The sequence below is a fragment of the Dipodomys merriami genome, unplaced genomic scaffold (assembly GCF_024711535.1).
Source record: "Dipodomys merriami isolate MVZ:Mamm:240054 unplaced genomic scaffold, mDipMer1.0.p SCAF_634, whole genome shotgun sequence".
In the NCBI taxonomy this organism is placed as follows: Eukaryota; Metazoa; Chordata; class Mammalia; order Rodentia; family Heteromyidae; genus Dipodomys; species Dipodomys merriami.
Window position 1 is genome coordinate 227,496 of NW_027206218.1, and position 17,227 is coordinate 244,722.

Sequence of the window (17,227 nt, forward strand, 5' to 3'; positions counted from 1 at the left end):
AGATTTTCTGGTATTTTTCTGCCCAGTCTGACTTCTTTGACCTGCCATCCTAGGATCTCAGCCTCTTGAGTAGCTATAATTACAGGTATGAACCACTAGCAGTGTTACAATGTAGAAAATAGAAGCAGGTCCAGGGCATGTATATGGTCAGTAGTCAGCTGACTAACTTTGAGAATTCCATTTTCAGAGTTTAGGAATGCTTCCCATTTTCTTATTCTTATATTGAGCTATCAGTTCTTTCTTTCATAAATGCACTTTAAGCAGATTTTGCAGGAGTAAGCTTCATTTTAAGATTCATATAGCTTATAAGTAGTGTAATGACTTTGTCCACAAGGAAAATAAGGTATTTCAGACTCATTGTCATAGGAACCTCGTAATCCTCTAGAAAGTTCTGCTCTCATGGGGTCAAGGAAGGTTTCCCTCTGATTGTCATAGACATCAGGAAAGTGTCCCAGGGACTTGTCATCACCTGTACTACAGTTCTGCAAGATGCTTAGACCTTTTGGCTATTTTTAATTTATAACCATGAACTATTACAGCATGCCACATATACCTGTTTGTGTGAGGATTTTTTTCTTCTTTTAGGGGCCTTTATTGTTGTTTGCAGAATTCATTCTGGTAACTTGCTGTTACCAGAGTTTCTCCTGAAAGTGTAGCTCATACCTGACATTAATTTGGGGAAAGTTCTGTCATTATTATTTCAAATACTTTTTCTATTTCTTTTCCTTTACTCCTTATGATATTCCCATTATCCATATGTAACGTCTTTTGCAGTTATCCCATATTCCTTTGGTATCTTTTTTTTCATTCTTTGAAATGAAAAGGTATTTTACTATTTTAGGTTATACTATAAATCTTTTGTAAAATGATAATTGTTTATTAATATATTTTATAAAAAATAATTCATACTTTCATACAATATAATTGACTATATTTTCATTCTTCCATATTTTCAGTTTTGAATTGTCTTGTTTGTGAAATCCTTTCTCTGAAGTTTTTTCTAGGTGAGTTCTATATTCTCAGATCCTTTTATTTTTTTCCTGTCCAGAGACTAACCTTAAATCATTTTCAACTTACTTAGACACTCATTAACCTGTGTGTCTAACAATTATGTTGCTTTCATCAATTTTAAGTGTATATATATCAATCAGCAAGAGAACCAAAATATTCTCTCAATCTATGTGATGAATTCCTCTTCATTAACAAATGATTAAACAATTAAACAGCTTTGCTCAATGTTTCTATTAAAAATGTGCCATAAAAATTATTGCTACAGTACAATCACTATCAGTAAATAAATTATTCAATATGTGATTATCAGAGACTTCTGTAAAATCAAACTAAATGAATTCCAACTCACATTCTCCTTAGTTAATCTCAAAATAGTCCTAGCCACTCTAGAAAGTATGACAGACCTGAAGTGGAACAGACTAGAAGGCGAAGAAATGAATACAAGAACCCACAGCTATCTGATAAAATGTATGGTGGAAAAAGACAGCCTCTTCAACAAATGGTGCTGGGAAAATCAAATGTCCATATATATGACCTCTCTCACACCTTAAATTAATATCAATTCAGAGTGGATCAAAAACCTCAATATAAGATTTAAAACTTTACTACAGGAAAGAGTAAACATTAGAATGTATTGACATAGGCAGAAACTCCCTAAATATAACTCCAGGAACTTAGAAAATAGAAAAGAGACTTGGCAAACAGGATTGTATCAAGCTAAAAAGCTTCTGCACAGCAAAGGACATGGTTATTAACCTAAAAATACAACCTGTAGAAGACCTCTAGCCAAAAAAGAAATGCAAATCAAAACAGAATCAAGATTCCATCTCATTCTAGACATAATGGCCATCATCAAGAATACAAACAGCAACAAATGCTGACAAGAATGGAGTAGGAGGGGAGAAGGAACCTTAATTGGTGGAAATATAAATTAGTACAACTTTGAACAACAGTTTAACAAAAAGAATACTAAGGAGCTCAAATATGAGTGAGAGGGATGGGAAATAAGGAGAAGTGAGTAGACAAATAGAGGGATGAATGGTGGGCAAATATAGTAATAATATTCAATTTGCACATGTGGAAATGGAACTCAGACATATTAGAAAATAGGCAAGGAAATGGATATGTGGAGGGGAGAATGATGGAAGCATTAACTGATCAAAATGCACTGTACATGTAAAGGGACACATTTAGTTGAAACTCCTACAACTATCTAAAAATAATTAAAAAGGGAAGAAAGCATGCCAAACGACACAGGAATATTGGGTTAGAAAGATATACTATTTCTATCCATTTGAATTTATATGTCTCAAAATGTATCAAAATTTTTGACTGGGTGACCACAGCTTGTTCCTCTTCCAAGATCTTGAAGGGCTCCCAAGAGGATAAGCTTAAACTTCATTAGCTTCATACAAACCTATCTCTGCAGATTTTTACTTGACCCTCAAAATTATCTCTTAGCTTAGTGTTTTCAGAAGCCTGGGCAGCTCTGGGAAAATGTTTAGTGAATTAATGAAAGTGGTCAAATTTTAATCAACACAATGAGCAGGAAGTCCATCAGAGGTGTGGTAAAAATAATGTACAGAGGGGATTTTTAATACACTAAATCAAGCAGTATTATAGTGTCAATGGTGTGTTAAGTCCTGTAGGTTCTAAAACAGAATTCTTGGCTTCCTCTTCTAAAATATCCTCTGATCTTTCCCATGACTCAGTTTCCTCATCTGGAAAATAAAATAGTATATATAATTCTAGTGACTTTTCGTGTGTTAACTATAGGTATTAGTTAACACAATCATTTTTGTGAGAAGTAAAATTATTAATACCTGTAAAGCTTAAAATTTCATGCCAAGTGTTGTTGTTATTGTTGTTGTTGTTGTGTGTGTGTGTGTGTGTGTGTGTGTGTGTGTGTGTGTGTGTGTGTGTGTGTGTGTGTGTGCGGTAAAATTGGGCTTGTTCACATGCTTGCTTGGTTTTTACTCAAGAATGGTGCTCTGCCACTTGAGCCATACCTTGCCTTCTAAGAGTTTCAATACAGAGTAAATATTTTAAAGGGTAACTATCTTTATTTTTCAAACAGAACATTCCTTCCTTTGCACAAATATTTTAAGGAAAACAAAAATAAACTATAATTCTTAAAATTAAAATGAAATTGATACTTGGAGTGAATTAAGTGATCCATAAACTAAAGATAAAAAACTTGATAAGAGCTGGTGTATGGACAAAGTGGTAGAATGCCACCCTGAGTTGAAACCTCAGTCAAACAAAAAAATGAGTTAATTTTACATTGAACACGGTGGCATATATATAATCCTAGCTATTCTGGAGGTGGAGATAGGGAAGATTGCATTTTTTAATTGTGAAAGTACCATATAGAGAGGTTACAATTACATGAGCAAGGTAATGTACATTTCTTATCAAGCATTGTTGCCTCCTTCTTTGTTCCCATCCCTTCCCCCATATGCGCCCCCCCACCAAAGTTGTAAAGTTCGTTTTTTGACATAACGTCTTGTACATCTCATTGTTGAAATGGATCCACCTGTATCCTTATTTAAACAATTTGTTTATTCCCTTCCCCTCCACAAATTATACCAACATCAACTACAGTGAAAACAGTGGTTATACTGTGGGGGAGGGACATACAAAGCAAGAAAGAAATCATCTTATAAATATGTTAGAAATAATCACAAGAAAGGGGCAGGGAAAGTGGCTCAGTGGTACATCACTTGCTTGCATGCATGAGGCCCTAGGTTCAATTCCCCAGCACCACATAAACAAAAAGAAAAAAGCCAGAAATGGTGCTGTGGTTCAAGTGATAGAGCGCTAACCTTGAGCTGAAGAGCTGAGGGACAGTACCAAGGCCCAGAGTTCAGGCCCCACAACCGGACCCCCCCCCTCAAAAAAAGAAAAAATCACAAGAAAGAAAAAAAAAACATGAGTCCTTATCTTAGGGTTCATTTTGCCTAACATCAACTTATCTGACCGTTTCTGCTTGTCTCAGACATATACTAGTTATTGCAAATAAGGGAAACCATGGGACCTATGTTTCTTTGGGCCTGACTTACTTCACTTAATATAATTTGTACCAATCTTTCCATTTCCTAACAAATGGGGCAATGCCATTCTTTCTGATGGAAGCAGAGAATTTCATTGTGTATATATACCACATTTTCTTGATCCATTCATCTATGAAGGGGCATTTGGGTTGGTTCCATATCTTATCTATGGTAAATAATGCTGCAATAAACGTAGTCGTGCTGGTAGCTTTAGTGTGGCCTTGTTTGTGATCATTTGGGTAAACGCCCAAAAGTGGTATTGCTGGGTCATAGGGGAGCTCTATATGGAGTCTTCTGAGGAACCTCCATACTATTTTTCAAAGTAGCTGATATGGAATAATAAAATACCCCGAATAGCAAACACGATCCTTAACAGAAAAAATAGTGCTGGAGGAATATCAATACCAAATTTCAAACTTTACTACAAAGCCATAGTAATGATACCAGCTTGGTACTGGCACAAGAACAGACTTCAGGACTAATGGGATAGAATTGAGAACCCAGAAATGAACCCACAGACCTATAGCCATCTAATCTTCGATAAGGGAGCTAAAAAAAATAGAATGGAAGAAAGACAGCCTCTTCAGTAAATGGTGCTGGCAAAATTCGTTAATCACTTGTAGAAAACTAAAGCTAGATCCTTATATATCACCCTGTACTAGAATCAACTCCAAATGGATCAAAGACCTGGGTGTCAAAGCAGACACCCTGAAAAAATTACAAGATAAAATAGGAGAAACCCTAGGTCTCCTTGGCACAGGCAGAAATTTTTGTAAAAGAGATCCAGAAACACAGCAAATCAAGGAAAAGTTGGACAATTGGGAGTGCATGAAATTGCAGAATTTCTGCAAGACAAAGGTCATAGCTGGCAAGATCAATAGGAAGTCCACTGATTGGGAGAAGATCTTCAATAGCCATACAATGGACAAGTGTCTCATATCTACAATATACCTGGAACTCAATTAAATCCCCCAACAACAAATCCTCAAAGAAACAACTGCCCAATAAATAAGTGGCCTAAAGAATGAAAGAGAAATTTCTCTGAAGAGGAAAGAAGGATGGCCAATGAAGAAATAAATGCTCAACCTCCCTAGCCATAAAAGAAATACAAATCAAAACAACATTGAGATTCCACCTCACCCCAGTAGATTGGCTATAATTAAGAACTCTATTAACAACAGATGCTGAATGGGATGTGGACAGAAGGGAACCTTACTGCATTGTTGGTCGGAGTATAAACTTGCTCAACCACCTTGGAAAGTAGTATTGAAGATTGCATTTTGAAGCCAGCTTGGGTAAAATGTGAGTTTCAAGATCAACCAACAAGCAGGGATAATGGTACACATTATAATTTGAGCTATGAAGGATGAGTATGTAGAGGATTGTGATCCGAGGCTGGCCCCTGGCAACAACAGAAATGGATACCTAAACCTACATGCTCAACGTTATCTTTTGCAAAATGTGGAAGAGAAGCCCTTGAAGGCATATGTGTGTGTGTGTTCTATCTGAATGTCAAGGGTTGAAGTGTTGAAGTAGCATGGAAAATAAAAACATGGACCTCTTCTTGTTGAACTGAGGAGCATAACGTAAATTCTTTTTTTTTTTTTTTTTTTTTTTTTTTTGTCGGTCGTGGGGCTTGAACTCTGGGCCTGGGCGTTGTCCCTTAGCTCTTCAGCTCAAGGCGAGCGCTCTACCACTTGAGCTACAGCGCCACTTCCTAACGTAAATTCTTCTATGAACTCAGGAATGCAGCTCGGCTGAATCCCAGCTTTGAGATATTGCAATAACAGACTTTCATCAATTTTTCCTGCTACTGGAAAAAAGATACTAAACGAAATATTAGTGCTTAAGTCTCAAACACTTCCCTTTCTCATCCACTTCAGAGTTTACATGATGGAGAATGATCAAGTTTTCCTGGGGGCACAATGCTCACCAATATGGGGCAGGATTTATCAGGCATGTGCTCACTAATATCTGAGAAAGCAAGATTGGAATAAAGGGGATATTTGGGGGTTTTCTCTTGGGTGGTATTTTTTGTTTGGTTTCGTTTGGTTTTTGCTAATCCTGGGGCATGAACTCAGGACTAGGGTCCTGTACTTGAACATTTCTGCTCAAGGCTAGTACATTACCACTTAAGCCACAGCCCTATTTCTGGCTTTCTTTGGTGGTTAATTGGAAATAAATTTCTCAGGAAGTTTTCTTCCTGGCCTTTCAACTGCAATCCTCAGATCTCATCCTCAGCTAAGATAACATGTATGAGCCACCAGCAACCAGCTGGAATACTTGGATTTTCTTGCTTTTTTTTGATCCTCTGGGGCAAGCCAGACAAAATGTAACATTTTCTTTTACCAAATAAGAAAGAGAAACTTTTAAATCCAACTGTATGTGATCTGTTAGAATGAAGAGTTTTAAATTTTATAAAAACTTCATATTTTCATTGTGCTAATACGCAGAATCTTCAAAATCCAGAAAATATTCATTCTGATTATTATTATTATTTTGTTGTCTCAAAAAGAAATTGAGGCATTCCTAAATGGTCGTGTTATTCTTTCCCATATTTTCTTTTAAAAGGTCTTTGATGTGCCTCTAAATGTTACTGGTTTCTGCAAGATAAAAGAAATTCCCTAGTACCACTTGAAATATAATGCTCTCCGTTAGAGTTTATGAGAAATTTCTACCTTCCACATAAATTATCACTTCAGTTAACTCTGTTAGTGTAAATTGTGTCTCTCTTAGGAGCCACAGATTTGCTAAACATTAGTCAAAGAAATAATAGAAGCCATTCTTATAGGAAATGATCAGTTAAAACAATACTTTTGTTTATGAGTATGTGTGTTGTGATTTGGAGTTTTTTCATAGAAGTCGTGGGGATGGAGCACAGGGTCTTGTGCACACTTCGCAAGAAGACTACCACTGAGCTGCATCCCTAGCCCCTTGTGTGTGGTTTTGAAATCATGATGTCACAAGCCTGTAATAGAAATCAGTATAGCAATTCTGGGATTTGCCATGCATTTATGGAAACGCTGAGGAAAGATGAATTTTTAAAAGTTCCTGGATGTGGTTTTCATATCCTAACATTAGGGAAACATTGAGAAAGAACAAAAATTAGTAGGTTTCTTGAGTGCTGAGAACAACCATTATCATTTGGGTTTTTTTTTTTGTTCTTTTGTGCTAGTACTGGGGCTTGAGCTCAAGTCCCTTAGCCCTTTTCACACAAGGCTGGCTCTCTACCATGTGAGTCACAGCCACAATTCTAGTTTATTTTGTATATAATTGGAGATAAAAGTCCTGACTGGATTAGCTGCAAACTGTAATCCTCAGGTCACAGCCTCCTGAGTAGCTAGGATTACAAGCATGAGCCACTCATGTTGAGCTGTCATTTTGGTTTTTATCAGCCCATGAAACACATCTTTAATACTAATTTTCATGTTTTGACATTTTAAACTGTGGTGAATTATAAATAACCAAATTTCCAATATATAAGTGTTTAAGTTACATTGCTCATATTCATAGTGTTGGGCAACCATCACCAGTATTTAAATTTTTTATTGCTTCAAACAGAAACTGTAGAGCACATGGGCAGCAAAGATGGCGCTGGGAGGGAGTAGAGTGGGCAGAGCCCAATTTACCTTCTGATCAGTTCCTAACCAGTCCGTGAAGGCTTAGGTGCATGATAGGGTATGACCTTGACAGTGATTGGTTCCTCTTCCTCCTTTGCCTTTTTGTCTTTAAAAAGGGCTGCTCTCTGTTAATAAATGAGTTTTCTACCTGCTGGATTTGGCTCCCTCCTGGGTCTGATTGTCTCCCGGGCTGAGGGAGGCTGGGGAACGGGCGAGCGCCGCACTTACCTTTCCTCAGACCCCGTCCATCTTTCGTGGGACGGACAAAGACCCGACAGAAACTGTATCATCATTAATCAATAAATTGTCACTCATCTCTTCCTCCCTCTAACTGTGGACAATCTCTAATCTGCTATCAGTTTCTGTTGTCTATTCTAGATATTTCTTATAAGTACAATCATACATGAGCTATGCTTTTGTGTCTGGTTTGAAATACTTAGTTTTATAATGTTTTTCAAGGTTGGTGCAATCCATGTTACAGCATGGACAGAGTGTAATTTATTTCTTGTGGCACATTAATTTCCACACTATGAGATGCCATATTTTGTTTATTCATTCATCTATAAATGAACATTCGGAAGGTTTCTCTCCAGTATTTATAAATAAGGCTACAATGAACACTGGCATCCATGTAAGTTCTATTGTCCATTGTTTGTTTGTATCTTTACAAATAGAATTGTTAAGTCATATTGTAATTCTATGTTAGACTCTTTGAAGATTCACCAACTTGTTTTCTATGTGGTTGTAACATTCTACATTCTCATTACCTTAGCTGTGCCAAGTCTTTTTTTCCTAGTCCTGGGGCTTGAACTCAGGGTCTGGGCACTCTTCCTGAGCTTCTTTTTCTCTACCACTTGAGCAACACCATCAGTTCCAGCTCTCTCAATTTATGTGGTACTGAGGAATTGAACCCAGGGCTTCATGCATGCTAGGCAAGCACTCTACAACTAAGCCACATTCCCAGACCATTTTCTGTATTTTTTTTAAGTCACAGTCATTGTAGAAGGCATGAAGCAGTATCTTCCTGTGATTTTGATGGCATTTTCCTAGCAACTTTGGGGTTGCTTAGTGGTGCTTTATCTCTCTGCTTTGAAGAAATGTTTGTTGAAGTTCCACAACTATTTTAAAGTGAATTTCCTTTTGTGTTACTTGATTGAGGAGTTCTTCATATATTCTCTGAGGTTAAAATCTATAATATATAGTTATTTTCTCACATTATTTAGGTTTTCTTTTACCTTTCTTGGTAATGAAACTTGGTCTGTTTAAGAATAGTATCTAATTTTTTTCTTTGGATAAAAAGGGATACAAAAGTTCTTAAAATAATAATAACAGCCATAATTAAAAATGCCATGGGTTTTTCTGTCAGAGGTTCATTGTTCTTAGTGTATAATAGATTAATTAACCTCTTTTCTTGTGTGTGTAAATGAAAGCTGCTTTTAGTTAGGACCTCTAGAGTTTTTCAGAGGTTAAAAATGATAAAATTTGATAAAACTAAGTATTTATTTCACTTATAGAACAACTTTCTCTCCTCAACCTGAGTAATTATTTATACTATACTATTGGAGTTAGCTAATATTAATTAGAGGAAGGACTTTTTATCAAAGGAAGGGATTGCATAAGTTGTGGGAATACATGATGTATTGAGGAATACTTACAGGTTTCTGATATATTTTAGAAAAAAATTAAATTTAAGAGAATCTTCATCAGGCTGGGAAGTTGGCTCAGGGGTAGAGTGCTTGCCTGGCATGCCTGAGGCCCTAGGTTCAATTCCTCAGCATCACATAAGCAAAAAGAAAAAAGCCAGAAGTGGCATTGTGGCTCAAGTAGTAGAACGCTAGCCTTGAGCTGAAGAGCTGAGGGACAGTGCCCAGGCCGAGTTCAGGCCCCACAACCAGACCCCGCCCCACAAAAAAAGAGTATCTTCATCATAGAATCTACAGAAGTTAAATGAGTCGTGAACAAAGTTGAAGTTTGCCCAAACGCACAGAGTACAGAGATGAGACCAAAGTGGGTAAGTACTACCTGGATCTCCTTACTGTGAAATATCCTCCACATATTAATGGGATAAATGGAACTTTTCCCAAGCACACACAATTCATACCCTCAAGATAGAAGCGATTCCATTCAAGTATAGGCTTTGGAGGAATTTAACATTCAACAATAATTTTAAGAGATTCTTGATTATAGTAGACAAAAAGGATTATATTGACCTTTCAGTCTCAAAGCTTTATCCCTATTAGAAAATCTTCAAAAAATGATTTTGTGACTTTGGAGAAAATAATTAACTATAAAGTTTAATAAATTATATTAGGAAAATAAGTTCATAAAATGAAGAGTTGATGCGGAGTTATGAAAGACTTCATACTATTTTTCAAAGTCTCTTGGAATCAAAATCTCTTCTCAGTGTTTTGAGAAAGTAGAAATGTATCTAGTGTTAGAATCATGGATACCTAAAACATTGAGTCATCCCAAAATTCATTGTATCCCTGAAAAGTACGTAGAGTTCTAGTATCTTAATGGCACTCTCATGTGGAACCCAACTATTTGTCTTGGCATTTAAAACTGGAGAAGTGTTTTCCAGGGAATGAACCTTTAAAATATTCTTTTCTAAATAAAACAAAGGAAAAATCTTTCTTAAATAATTCTAAAAGGATTCATCAGCTGCAGAAATCTGACCTTATGGGTATCCGGGATGTGCAGGTACAGCAATGCCCTTGTGGAAGGGCTCTGGGAATATGGAACTACACTGAGCTCCTGGCTAGAATATGCTGCCAACTACAGGCAGAGCCCTGTGCAGTTAAGTGACCTATTGAAGTCCTCATTTATTTCTTTGTCATTGAAGGCAACTTTTTTGGGGGGGGAGGTCCGGTCGTGGGGCCCTTCTGGGCCTGGGCACTGTCCCTCAGCTCTTCAGCTCAAGGTTAGCGCTCTACCACTTGAGCCACAGCGCCACTTTCGGCTTTTTTCCTTTTGCTTATGTGGTGCTGAGGAATCGAACTCAGGGCCTCAGGCATGCAAGGCAAGTGCTCTACCACCGAGCCACCTTCCCAGCCCATTGAAGGCAACTTTGAGATAGTGGTGCAGGCCCTGGAATCAGCAGGTATGGCTGCTCTGCAAATGCACTGCCCCTCATTCAGGGAAGACAGCTTGAGCCCTGGGTAGCTTCTGCAGGTGTTAGGCCTAGCCAGGACAGGTTAGCTGTGCAAGCTGGAAGTGGCCCACAATGTGCGGCTACATGCTGGCATGTGCAGCAGTTGTTAGCCCAGGTGGGATTCCCTCGTCTGACTTCACTCATCCTCCACATTAAGGCCTTTGACACACCCTTCACTTCTGTCCCAACTTCTAAGCATGAAGACTGCCTCCTTGGCTCCATCTCCTGAGAGCTCAGTCACATGACTTACCTGATAGAGCTGAGTGTGGCCCTCTCCATGCTGACAGGGAAGATCCAGATTCTCCTAGGGTGAATCTCAGAGACTGAAAGGAGGAGGGATGGGTCAAGCACTCTGGTCATTGGCTTCACAGGCTGTAGGGGCACTGAGTGATAGGTAGAAGAACAGCTTATTCACAAAGCCCCAAGCTCAATGCTCTCTGGAGCTGCACATAAGAGAGCACAAAAGAGAAATAAAGAAGTTGGAGGACCAGGAGTGATCCAGAATAGTGAGGGACCTCAGGGGACTGCTTCTAGTTAGAAAGAGACAATGTGTAAGGTAGGCATCAAAACCAGGCTTGCAATCCCAACACTCAGAAGCCTGATGATATCAAGAGGGGCATGCACAGACAGTGAGGGACTCAGTCAGAGACAGGGCCCAGCTGCCCCTTTGCTGATGCTTGCTGCCAACACTATCTAAATCAGAATTAATGGATTGTGGATATGGTGCCTCAGTTGGGGATGTCTGGCTTTCCCTTCCTGGCTCTACAGTAATGGATTCTTCTATTGTTAGAGTAATGGCTCTTTTTTCTTACTAATGCCTCATTTCCTCTGTAGCAAGCTCTCAGAGTGGATGTTCTCTCCAGGATCATGTACATAACTCCTTTCATATGAAAATGGTTGTTGATAAAATCTGCCATTTAGGTGAGATGAAGACAAAGGTTTCATTGGTTCAGGTTAATTCTGAACCACACAGCAAGCCCAGCAGCTGTAGACTGTCTGAAAGCAAGGGAGCCAGCCTGCATCCCAGTGAACCATATTTATGGACACAGACATTTGCATTTCATGTAGCATCATGTGTCACAAACTATTTTCATAGACTGCATGCAGTCAGGTAAGAACAAGACTTGCCCTGCAAGGTGTAGTCTTTGTTCTCTGTGGCAGACAAGCAGATGGATTGCTCACATCCATTGTTGCTCACATGGAACTCCTCTGATTAGTGCTGATTATTCCATGTTCTACAGCCCGTTCAGGACATGATTGAGAATGCTGGACCTGGCCAATTGTGCTCTGAACCATGTGGACATGAACTTGTTGGCAGACTGTATCCATGCTGCCCAGCTGGATGTGTTGCACCTCAGTAGACACAATCTGCTTCATTTATATCCCTCTACTTTCCTCAAGCTCCGGCAACAGGTTGCCCAGATAGTGCGGGTGTGGACCCCAGTGGAGTGTGCTATTACCCATAGCTATGTGGTCATGATGATCCTGGGCCTGTGTTCCTGCCTCTATCTCTAGGAGCTCAAGTTCCTTGCTAACCTGCTGTCAGCCTGCACCCTCAAGCGCCTCTTCTCTGCACTGTGTAAACTCCCTGAACTTCATTACATGGAGTTCCTGGTGCCTAAGAAATACTACCTGGAGAGTACCAGGATGAGCTGGCCATGTCCACATATGATCAGTATAAATATGCTTGATTGCAGAAGAGCTGCATGCCGTGCTACTATGGGCCAAGCAGGAAGACATCCCCACCTCCCACCACTTTTCTGGAGTTTTCACCCAATAGTTAATGAGACCAGCCATGAGCTTGGTGCTTTCTTGCTTCAAACTTTCAAAACTGCTTTAGAAAACTTTCCCAGGGGCTGGGAAGGTGGCTCAGTGGTAGAGTGCTTGCCTTGCATGCTCGAGGGCCTGGGTTTGATTCTTCAGCACCACATAAGCAAAAAGAAAACCCCGGAAGGGGCGCTGTGGCTTAAGTGGTAGAGTGCTAGCCTTGAGCTGAAGAGCTGAGGGACAGTGCCCAGGCCCAGAGTTCAGGCCCCACGACTGGACCCCCCCCCAAAAAAAAGAAAACTTTCCCAGAACATTAAAACAAGTAGAGTAGGCCCTTGAATTGTGCTAAGGAAATGTCTTGCATTTCAACCAGCCCTGTTTCCCAGAGATCAATCCCTATATCAGATCCTAAGGCTAAGATGTAAGCAACTGTAGTTTCAATGAAAAACCTTTGTTAGAGAAAGCTGTAGATACACATGACAGGCAATGTAGGAAGAAAACATGCCTTCTAAATGTGACATCGGAAGCCCTGGGGTTCAATTCTTTTTCCTTTTTTGTGCCAGTCCTGGGGCTTGAACTCAGGGCCTTTGCACTGCCCCTGAACTTCTTTTACTCAAGGCTAGCACTGTACCACTTGAGCCACAGCACCACTTCTGGTGTTTTCTGCTTATGTGTTGCTGAGGAATCGAACCCATGAATTCATGCATGCTAGGGAAGCATTCTATCACTGAGCCATATTCCCAGCCTCCTGGGATTCAATTATAGGACTAGGTGAAGCTGTTACAGCAGAGGTCCAGGCGTTGTGGTAGAGTTTTCAATTGGACCTAGGGCAGCATGTGCTGGAAGCAGTAACAGGGAAAAATCAGATCACTTGTCACAGAATACAAATAAAAGGTAATGGGTACATTTCTTATCAAGCATTGTTGCCTCCCACTTTGTTTCCTCTTACCCTCCCTAATAAGAAATGTACTCATTACCTTGCTCATGTACTCATGTAATTGTAACTTCTCTGTAAGGTATTTTCACAAATGTGTGTGTGTGTGTGTGTGTGTGTGTGTGTGTGTGTGTGTGTGTGTGTGTGTGTGTGTGTGTGTATAAATACAAATAAAAGAAGATCTCATAGAAAAACAAACAAGAGAAAAAGACTGAAAATGAAAAGTAAAATGGAAAGGGAACCCGACTTTTGGGCCTAGCAGAAACTCAGCAGATCTGGTAGGAATTGTTCTGCATGGTGTGCAATATTTCCTGGAGAATGTTTGCAGGGAATAGAAGCAGGGCTGGTTTTTGGTTGTTACCAGTGGCTTTGTGCTTGTTTTGCTCTGCATCCAGCTCAGTGAAAGCCTGATTTGAGGGTATCTCATGACTAAGAGATGCTCCAGTATTTCTTAGTAAAATTCATATTCCATTTTCTGCTGAGCAGCTAGATTCATTTGACCACCAGCCTCTACCACTCCCAAGCCTCGTCCTTTGGTTCTACTAATCAGAGCCAGCCCTAGCTCTGGGAACAGGCATTAGAACTCTATTCTGTTACAGTAACATTCTTACCTGCCAGTGGCAGTCAACAGAGAGACCCAGTTCTCCTTTAGAGATGCCAGAGACCTTCTGCAGCTAGCTGAATCACAACTAGCTACCAACACTTTTCTGTTCAAGAGTTCCTATGACTCTAACAGAAGTCACATACTGGGGACTCTTTTCATTGCTCTCACTAAAACGCCACAGCACTGTATAACCTGATGTCCCCACATTCTGCTGCAGGAAAGGTAACAGGCTGGAATCTGTGCAATTTGGCTTGAAAAATTTGTTACAGTGAGTGAAAGATTGATTCCTGCCTAATTCCTCCAGCTCAAGCAAGACACCAGGTACAAGAAAACAAGCGTGGCCACATGCCTGTCAGCAGGCAGGTTCCAATCGGTGCCTGGCCAAGGATATAACACTTGGTCCCCAGGGGACAATAGCCCTTCATCCAGTGTAGAACATTCAACTTGTGGGCCTGGTCAAGGAAGTCTCCTTGTGGCCTAAGAGAGCATAAGCCACTTTTTATTTTCTGCTTCTTTGTGAAAACAAGCCCTATATAAGTCCATCCAAAATATAGTCCCTCAAACAACCTCCAAACCTGAAAGGTCTATGCACATTGCTGGCAATAAACAGTCCCCACCTGTTGATCATTGGGTCTGGCCTATTCCTTTTCTGTTTTCCTCCATTTTCTTAACAGTGAGAATGCTGAAACAGGTATGTGGGTTCAGGAGACAATCATTCCCAGGTTGCCAATGGATGTTCATGGCTACTTCTAGATTTTAGGTCTGATCCTACTCTATTCTTACTTTGAGGTTACCTGAGATATCCTTAAAACAAATTCCCCTCATTAGTGTCTAAGACAACTTAATCACTGTTATTTCAATTCTTACAGGGTCTGAGAATGAGTCCATCAAAGTGGGCTTAGAGATTAAAGAAGTTTGTTAGGTGTTACAGAAGTTGTCCTGCCAGGGACACAGTGTAGACTTGGGAGCAAACACTATGACCCTAAACATGAACACAGCCTAGGCTATTGAAGGCAAAAAACACAAGCAGGTACAAGCTGCAAAGTTGTATTAATATGATAACATCAACTTTTTTTTTCAAACAAGGGACTTTTACAATGGCAATTTCCTGTTATTTCATTCCTCAGTTTCAAGCAAGAGATTATTGCATTCCTCAGTTCCCCATAAGAGGTTAATATTCTGACTCAGTGTCCTTGCTTGGTCTTGGGGTCTTTTATCCTAAGAGATCCTTACATTCCCCTTTCTTTTTGTAACTGAGTCAAATTCTTGACTCTTTTTCCTGACTCAGGAGGCTGTACTGGGCCTGAAGGGCCATCAGCTTGACAGTCCCAATTATTTTTTCTATAAGTGATATCAAAGACTTAACCACACAGGAACCAGTAATAACAAGTAGAAGAAATAGTATAATTGCTGGTGGCTAGAGATACTAGCCACCAGGCCAAAAGGCTTTGAACCCATACTAGATCTAGTTTAGCAGATGGTTGCTGGTGGAGTCCTTCACACAGTTTACCTAGAACCTTTATGTTTTCTTCTCCAGCCGTGATTCATTTACACAGTATCAGCACTCTTCCCTTAGAAAAACATAGGTTCCCTCTTTGGAAGCTGTGAGAAGGTCTAGTGCCCTATGATTCTGCAAGGCCACCCCCGCTAGAGAGTTCAGTTGTCTTTGTATGCATGCCAGAGACACTGAAGAGGCATGAGTATCCTCATCTACCCTCTCCTCAAATTCTTGAGCAAGTTTTAAACTATGTCTTACAGCACCTCCAGCAAAAGCTGCTCCTCCAACAGAGGTAACCAGACTCACCCCTAACATTATAGGAATAAAATCTGTCCTCTTGGTTAAGAGGTGGGATAACAATCTCTGAAAATTTTCACTTTTGGTATAAAGATTTAATTGGGGAACTGCTAATATCAAAATCCAAGAGGCCAAGGTTGGATTAATGTATGACCATAGGCTTCCATTGCACCAGAACATAGTAGGAGAAGGGGTGTGACATCAAGATACCTGAAGCAGTTTGTCATATTCCACAAGTTGAGTTGGTTGGTAAAATTAAATTGCTACAATCAGGGACATTACAATAGCAGAAGTAAGAAAACTGTCCCCTTGTCTCTTTGATTTTAAACTGCCAGTGGTAGTTAACATCATTTAGAGCACAGAAGCATAAATGAAAAATTATGATGAGATAAGTCTTAGCTTGAGAGGCTTTTCAGGGTCCTTATACACCATCCATTTGTCTCTTCTGGTAGCAGGGCCACCTTAAGTGGTGAAGTGTGCATCCAGGACCAGATCCCATTCACCTTGACAGTGGTTGGAGCTGTTAGGATAGCAGTATAAGGTCCTTTCCACTGAGGATAGTTAGTTTTTTTTAATGTCATATGACCCACACAGTGTCTCATGATCAGTAATTAGGGCCAACTACAGGGGCTGCCTGCAGGAGTGCCTAAAATTGGGAATGGAGTTCCTGTTGAACAGTCTGCAGTGCCTGTAAAGACTGGAGCAGTCATCTATGTCAACATTGCAGTTTTTAAGCGAGGACACAAGAAGGATGGTCTGCCAAACATCATTTCACAGGGCATAAACCCTTTGGAATAGACAATGCAATGGGAGCGCAAAAGGGCAAAGGGAAGGAGTCATTCAGTCATGGTAAATTTAAGAGAATCCCCTCTCACAACGAGTCTACCTGGCTGCTCTAATTAGCTAAACCAGCATCTAGATTGAAGTGGGCATATCCTTCCTCCCTACCATACAGATAAACATAAAGAATAGTTCCACATCAATTCACCCATCCTGACTCTATGTATATGAAAGCTAGTTTAATTTCATACCAACTTACTCATAAGCTTCATTTTTAAGACATACTCCTACCATTTGTTACATACTTAAACTTTCTGGGGTTTGTCTTCTTCCCCTTTTCACTGTGACAAACATTTTAAGACAATCCTTATTTTTATATCCTTTTTTTTTTAAAATCCAGATGAGATTTTTTTTTCAATTACTTTCTAAGGCTTTCTTTACTACACTCTTTCTTTCCCTGAGTTTCTTTGTGGCTTTTGGGCCCATTTTGCTTCTTTGGCTTGAGGAACCAG

General features: G+C 39.7%; 1 pseudogene; it reads left to right on the forward strand.

Annotated features, from left to right (window-relative positions):
* Nucleotides 1-16,733, forward strand: part of LOC138815289 (leucine-rich repeat-containing protein 14B-like) — a 126,276-nt pseudogene extending 109,543 nt beyond the window's left edge.
* Nucleotides 16,734-17,227: the final 494 nt, after the last annotated feature.